Source organism: Mycetomoellerius zeteki, unplaced genomic scaffold, assembly GCF_001594055.1.
Source record: "Mycetomoellerius zeteki isolate Tzet28-1 unplaced genomic scaffold, Tzet1.0 scaffold437, whole genome shotgun sequence".
Classification (NCBI taxonomy): Eukaryota; Metazoa; Arthropoda; class Insecta; order Hymenoptera; family Formicidae; genus Mycetomoellerius; species Mycetomoellerius zeteki.
In genome coordinates this window covers 121758-130348 of record NW_017257432.1, presented here as the reverse complement: position 1 = coordinate 130348, position 8591 = coordinate 121758, and positions in this window count along the sequence as shown.

The following is an 8591-nucleotide window of genomic DNA, read 5'->3' as shown; positions in this document are numbered from 1 at the left end:
TCTAATGATATACGTAGATATCTATCCGTGATAAATGGTGGAACGAAAGAAAAAAAATCGGCGAAAAAGTAGGTTAATCCTAAGAAATTCGTCTTGCGCATCTCTCTGCCGTATTTCTCTCCTCTTCGAGTCAACGTCATACTGTTTGATCTAACGATGCCATGACAAATTAGTTGGGAAATCATGAATGCGTCCTATTTCGCTGATAATAAATTCATATTTGGAATTAATTAACGGGTGATTAAATTATGGTCATTTTTTTCATTTCTAATCGACCTGGCGACCGTTAATCCTAATAACTCGGGGCCTGATGAAATATACGGAATATTTCGCCGAGGCCCCGATCCGAGAGTTGCTCCATACCGGTCCTACGTTAACTTCTCGCCTGCAATTAAAACGCCTTCGCCGAAACGATAGTTTTTAGAATGGCATAATGTAGACATATTTCACGTCGCACCGCATATTAACTCTTAACAGACCCCGCGTGTTGACACGCTTATCATATAATTAATCGCCTTATTATGCATTCTGATGTAAGAAAAAGAAACAATTATATCATTCAAATCTTGAAATACGTTCGCGTAATTTTGACAGGGTAGCATTTGCATTAATTGAATTAATGATATAACCGCTTGAGTGCAGATCACTAGACAACGCAACTTCATATTTATTCATAAATCGACGAATATGTGTGCGCATAGATGTAAAGAAGTCATTTTCGCTGCAATGCCATTGTCAATGAAATATTTCTACTTCATTCATACAGGTAGTAGTGCTAATATATCATCTGAGTATATTACAATACCGTTAATGATACTCATTTCACGTGCACCGCCAGCTCGAACGCAGTTAAGCCCTATAAACTAAGCAGAGACAAAACCCGTGTAATTTATCGCGACAGTACTGGCACCTAATTCGCAACACCTTCCTCCATGGCAGGACTAACGAGAAGATTTACGTTTAAAGTGCCGTCTCGTGGAAATGTACCGGTCGACTACAAATTATATCGATCTGAAATATCGTGTATGCGAAAGACACCCTGAAATTATTATCTGTCGGTGGAGCGAGCACCGCCAGAGAGGCTGCAGATAATTAAAATCAATAGGATTCTCGACTTGTCATTTTGTGATTTCTAATCGGTTCGTAGCAGTGTCGACGGGGGCTTCCGACGACGGCGTACGATGGCGATAAAGAACCTTCCCTCGTGCTCTGCCTCTCTTTGCCGACTCTCCCTCTTTCGTGCCACGAAGCCGTCTGCTATCCGCCCGCTTGCCCAATAAATTCGTAATTTATCGCGCAAGCTACGAAACTCGCTAATAAATCCCTATAGAGAAGGCGGCCCTCCAACGCGCCACGAGAGAAAGTCCCGACGTCCACGAAGCATTGAACTTCGGGCGAAGAAAAGGAGTTGCCGCAATCGTCGATACACGATTGTATTCCAGCATCCATATTTCGAGTGTATGAAATATACATGGGGAACGTAAATGCGATTCGATTTAAGGAGATAATCGTGTCCGTTTTATTTTTCATGAAACCTCTTTGAAATTGCTGTATAAATATTCTTGAAACCATAAAATAGAAATCACCATCATATTGGAAATGAATCCATCTCTACCTAAACCTTAAATTTGTTGGAGCAATTTGAACAGGCTTGTGAATGCAAATAAAAGAGGGTTAAGTTTCTAAATCCCTTCGCGAGAGCATAATACGAAAATAGGCACGACGTCAGCGATATCATATAGTATCCCCCGAATGCTGATATACGATCATACTTATAACTCTCGTTTATCAACCATAGACACCTTTTCTAGCTGAATGAAACGGATAACGTTAGATATGTAATATCTCCCCGTTTAATATCACGAGAATATGACGGACTTATCAGAATGAGGCGAATATGCATACTTCACATCTCTTTCTCTTTCGTTCTTATTGAAAAATAGTTTTGAAAAAAATATAAAAATATAGAATAATAATTTCATTTCTTGGCCTATTATATTATTATGTCTCTCTCGAACGTTTTTATCTAATTTTGCACGATAAAGGTGGTGGATAATTGTTTTTTTCTTAATTAGATCAATTCAGGTTGATTAGAACTATAGTGGCATTCATGTAAAAACCGACACTTATCTTTAATTCTCGAGCGATCGTGCAGAAGGAACGATAAATTTTTTGCCTCTTCCCATAAATTCCCTGAATCGTTCATCCAGAAACAAGGTGATGAGTATCGATTTCGAGATCATTCGCATAATCATGGCATAGCCTCTCTGCAATGAGGAAAGAAAGTAGCGCAAATTCTTATATTTTCCTGCGAGTATCCGTCGATGCGGATCGCCGCAAATCGATTTCTGTCTTCAACGTGAATGCAAACCGTACTTTCATCGTCATAGCGAACTCTCACTCTCCTCATACATTCTGTCCGTCGCTTTCCGTTCGCGTAGGATATACCGTTAAGTTTTACTGCAGCGAGATCTGGCATCAAATTAAATTTATCATCTGTCGATCGACACCGCTAGAGAATCATACACGAAATAGAAGTACACGAAATAATTACCAAATGAGAGAGATCGCAAAGCGAAGGTTATCATTCTTGTCTTAAAAAAGTCATTCTTTAATCGCAACTTTATCTCGGAGAAGAACACATAGCTACAGACAGAGTAACTGTAAGTTATAACGGCTCGCTCGGAACTCATGTTTAATGAGAAACGCTGGGAACCCGGAGCTCCAAGTTACTTATGTATTTGCTTGTTAAATTTATATGACACTGGAAAGTACTTTGGTAAATTATTTTAATTGGTACGAAATGATGTCGTAGTTGTGTCACGGATGAAAATTACAATTTCATAAATAATCATACGTTCGCCGAAGCAGTTCTCGGTACAATTAGATTTACGAGATTTAGGCAAGTGAGGAAATTATTCGCAATTATGTCTATTGTAACGTGACGGAAGAAAGAATTTAATATTTCTCAAATTGCCCATAATTCTTAGCAATTCCCATAGCAGGGGAAGAACCGCCGAGTTCTATCGCGCACTTAACGCACCCGCGCCGCGCCGAGACAGGAAGCATGACAAACGAGAAACACCGGAACGGCGATTTCCATCTGGAATGTGGCCGTTCGTGCATCCTGACTTTAACGTCGAGGCCTCGCCATTTGAAACGAGGAACCTGCCATTTGTGTTATTACTGTGCACCGCGCGATATCCCAGACAAGAAAGAACTAACACACCGTGTGTGGGTCGTTAGATATGCGTGCTGCAGATCGTGCTTAATAGTCGCGCTCGTAAAATTAGTATACGAATAGAAAACAGAATAGACCGCGTATAGGGCGGAGGGGGGGGGGGAGGATAAAGGAGGAGTAGTGACATGGAATTCCTAAAAGGGAACCACCGAAAAATGCTGCTCGCTTCGGCTCGAGACGTACAATGGTTCGTTAATTCCGTCTCATTACCATCTGGCGGATCGACAGAAAATTCGCGGTTCTGCCCCGGTGTCTATTATAATTTGAATCCGATGCGCATATATCCCATATACACTGGCCGAAATCGAACGAAACTCCGCGTTTTTTAATGCACCTGCAAGCAACGGAAACGAAACCGAAAGCGACCATCGCCGAACGTGCAGTTATACTTTTCGATCTCTTAGGAAATAATAGAGAACTACTCGGCGGAGTGCCGTTAATCTTGATATTTAAACGGTTTCGACCACGTCGGAGCACATCGCGTTAGGCCGAAAAACAGCCAGAAGAGCGCGAGGGGCTCTGATGGCCCGTCGGGATACCCGGGGGCATCCGTACCGATAGCCAGCGATTTTCAGTCGTCAAAATATACGTCTATGCCGTTTTCGTCTGCCGACCGTGGTCTCCCATTCGAGACATCGATACCACAGTCGTTGCGCGGGCCGATACCTGTTGCTGCCGATGCAACAGCAACCTTTCAGCCGCTTGTGCCCCGGCCCTTCCATCCTTTCTCTGCTCGCGATTGCGTGCCCGCAGGCCCACGCGATTAGACCTAGGCCCTGAGATTAGAGCGTGCCACGCCATAGTCGTCTCTTTCTTTATCCACATTTGTTTCCTCCGTTTCGTTTGTTTCGTCGTGGCGAAACGGGGTACAGAATAAACGGGGACTCACAGATTCGAATGTCTATTATAGGTAGCGGGAGGCCACCGAAAGAGAGGAATCATTCTCGAGCGATCCGTGAGAATCGGCTCGGCTCGACGCGCGTTGCGTTTTCGGATTGCGGCGAGCGAGCGAGCGTTTGTTCCCTTCCAGAAATTATTCTCCCGGGGGAATCATTAGACGCGAGGCAATTCTTTTCGAATTTCTAATAACACAGAGCTACTGCTGGGCTTCAGCAATGGTAGCGATGGAAACGACCGCTTAACGGTATTCGCGAAAGTGGTGCCACTGGATTTATTCTCGGTAAGTAGACGAGAAAGAACTCGTGACCGATAACTGCGAATGATTTGTAAGATCGCTGTCGTTTGATGAAAGAAATATGTAATTATGTTCGTGTAGTTGCACACAAATTATAGGTTGCGCGGAAAACCGTTTTATATTTTTTCCTCCTTTATAAAGTTTTCGTTTAATTTCTGGTATATAATTATGTGCCAGCAATATATATACAAATCCATATTCGCCACTTTATGATATTGCTATCTTTATATAAGTTGTAATATAATATAAAATGTAAAAAAAGTTGGATTCTTTTCTGGTATAAAAAAAAAGTCTCTTTCGTCGCGGCAATATAATATCTGAAATATTGAAACCTGCATATTAAAAATAATGATATTTTAGATGAGCAAAATAAATTATTTTTGTAAGTCTCTTGAGACATATTTAATACATTATTTTCTGATCTATTTAATATCTAAAAATAAATTTGACTTGCATAAGTTTTACTATCAAGAAAAACAAGTTTCTATTCGCAAATACATACTTTAGGCTGTCATTAAAAGTAATTTTCTCTCCGAATTCTTTATAATATAGGGCTACAAAAGAAATGGACAAAAACGCGCACATGAAGGTTTTGCGAAATTACGATAATATCTGGAACTTTGCTTCCGGTAATAGTAGAATTAGTCCATGGATATACATAACGTACCAAACCAGTGATATTATCGTTTTTTTTTCTATATAATTGCTTTTACTCTTCCAGATACCTCATTTTTTATAAATTTTTGATAAAACTACGCAAATATATTGTCACTACACTGAGAGAAAAATGCAGTAAATTTTAATAAATATTTGTTTGAATAGTGCCAGTTAAATATTTGCTAAATGTAAATATATATTTATTACAAAAACCATTAATTTTACTTAATTATTATATTTTTTATTTAGCAAATATTTATTTATTTTCCGTAAATAAATGTTATATCAGTATTATTCAAACAATTATTTATTAAAATTTAGTACATTTTTATGTCAGTGTAAAAAATAAAGAAAGTCAATACTAAGAAATCTTTTGTAAAGAATTAACGACAGCTATACAAATTACTGCATCCGCCAATTAATTACGTCCAACCGCATAAAAATTCGTCAACAAATTGCGCACTGCGTACGACGGAGAAATATAATTGAACGTTGCGTAATTGGAACTTAGCAGCAATCATTAAGGCAATTTCTACTACACATATGTGCAACAATATACAACCATGGTTGTAACTATCGAGGCGCGGGTGCGACAGCGGGACAGAAAGAGAGAAAGAGAAAGGGACAAAAGAATACGAAGAGAGAGACGGAGACGCTCGCGTGATTAGTGTCAACGAGCCGGTGAAGGGAAATTTCTAATTGCATACGTGCCGCACGACGTACGAACGTGAAAAGATATTCCGACGTCGGAAACGTGTGTACACAGCCGAGTGCGCAGCGATAGTTAAACCGACAATTATCCGCGATCGTAGGTTACGTGGGAAGGGACACGTGGGTTACCACGACAGCGATCAGAGACAAAAAGCTGTTCCTTATCTTCTACATCGGTGGCACGAAGTCGTTCTTTTCGAATTCTGCGATCATCCAATCCCAATATCACGCGATCCTCTCGAATGAGAAACGCCAACGTTGTGATGTATTGCGTGTCGCGTTTAACTACCAAATGAAGACCGCAAAACTTGACTAAGGATTATTAATGTCTCTTAATGATTCTTACATGTGCATTAAATGCCATGTTCATTTTATAACAGCATTGCGTCCGCATGAGATTCGCGAATTAATCATAGGAATCACGAAGAAATAAATGCTAAAAGACAGGCACGATATATTGATAACTAATCCATTAACTAAATTAAATTGTTTACTTGGACATTGAAGATGATCCGATAAGAGTGGAAATGTTTGTTCTATTATTGTATTATTAAATATTAAGTGTTAATTACTAACAATCAGCTTATTTCGACTCATAGCCTTTTATTTGAATGTTTATTATCTATTGACTGTACACGGAAAAAACGATTTTGCACTGAAGTATCTAAAAATTTAGCTAGATATAGATCTGAAAATAATTTTATTAAATCACCAAAATAATTATGTAGAACGCTTAAACGTTGATGACTATGCTCCAAAAAATTTTAACGTTTTAGCATCCACTTACTTTCTAAAAGTGAATCAGTGTATTATTACTGAAAAACAGTAAATATTCGCTAATGATTACATCAGTTATAAGTGTAGCACTGAAGTCAGTAATAATACACTTTTACAGAGTACATAATTATTTTGCTGGTCCAAACAAAATTATTTTCAGATCTATATCTAGCTAAATCTTTAGATACGTCGGCAAACCCGTTCTTTCCATGTAGCAGTCTTTAAATTTCGTGTAATCTCTTAAAAATTCAAAGGTGTATACAGAATTGGCGAAGATCTTGAGAATAATTCTAGGAAAGATTGGGAGAGGTGTTGAAAGAGAAATATTTTTGTAAGTGCTTAAAATACTTCTGTAAGACGAAAGGAAATACCAAGAAGAAGAGAATAATATCTCGAGGTCGAATCGGCCTGCATTATTAAAAACGGACGTGTAATTATCGGCTAAAAATGTCCATGTGGAGGCGAGTCTTTACGTCATGTAGGTGTGCCACCCGCTTGGCGCGAGTATATCGAGGGCGCAAGAAAAAACAGCGGGCGCATTCACGTATTGACAGACAGCCGTATTATTATATCATTTAAGGAAGAAGTAAATGCCGGGTTTATCCGCTGGAACGGAAGATACGTTTTAACTGAACGCTCGCGCGTTCTCGGATGTCATTACGCGAATCGTAGTTAAGCTCAACGCCGTGGAATCTCCGTATCGTGCGAGAGCCCGTAACCATAGGTTTAGCTCTTTGAAATCAATGACTAATCTTGTACACGCACGTCGCCGGTTAGTATCTCGTCACGTAACAATGGCTGAAGCGATGAAAGTGATCGTTGAACGAGACGACGCAGACGTCCGTGCGTTAGCGGGATATTATTTGATTTTTATAACACATCTGCGACAAGAAAGGCTGAAAAGCGTTTACAAACCGTTGCATTTATCCAACTATACACACACGCTAAATAGCAAGATCTTCAATGCAATTCGTTAGCACGACATTAAAGCAATATTTAAATTCATATTATTCTCTATTAATTTTCATTGCAGATGGAACGATTAATTTTACGCATCTTCTGTATTTAAATGTCTTATTATGAACAATTAGTTAATGTATTCTTTCGCTTGGCTCATTTTTCTAAAACATTTTGATGCGTTGATACATTGTATTTGATTCGTCGTATATGATAACCATACGGCGCTGCAATATGTCACGTTAAACATAACTCGAAGTTTCATTGAGCATCAATACGGCGAATAACATCTGGCAATCATTTAAGAGTATTACGAGTTTACATTGGTAGAATATGCGTATCAAATGTGTGTGTAACATGGTAAACTCATTAATCGCTATACGTTGACAAACGATACGTATGCACACCAATATATCTTACTAATTAAACCATCGCGTACACAATTATTAACAGATGGCAGATATGAACATTGACTCCAATATTCAATATTAGATATATTGGATATAGCAATCTCATACTTTTGCATATTCTGCAAAAATCCAATTTGAATGAAGAATAAAATTTTTTATCGAGTTCAGTCGTTAAGTTCCCTAATTTTAAAACACTCATAATTCAAAAATCATGGCTATCTCATTGTACGAAGAGTCATCCTTTTTAATTTGTCCTCTAGAATTTATAATTGGATGAAAACGCGACAGGCTCCGCTTTCCACTTTACTACCTAAAAGTTTCGAGAATTTACGACGTTGTACAAAAGGAGTAATCCAAGTAGCACAGGCGATATTAAACGTTCCCGGCTATCCTCGTCTTTACTGGCTTCGAATGCGGCTTCGAATGCGGTTATCTGGTCATAGAGTATTATGGATCACGTTACTATAATATAAATATCAAAGTTATGACTTTACTACAGCATTGGACTTTAACAGACACACATAAACCAATTCTACTAACATTTCGGCATATATCTTGATCTATCTTGACGGCGAAAGCGGAATTATTAATGGAACTATTTCCTTACGTAGGCGTAGCCTTTAACAAGTTATCCCGCACGATT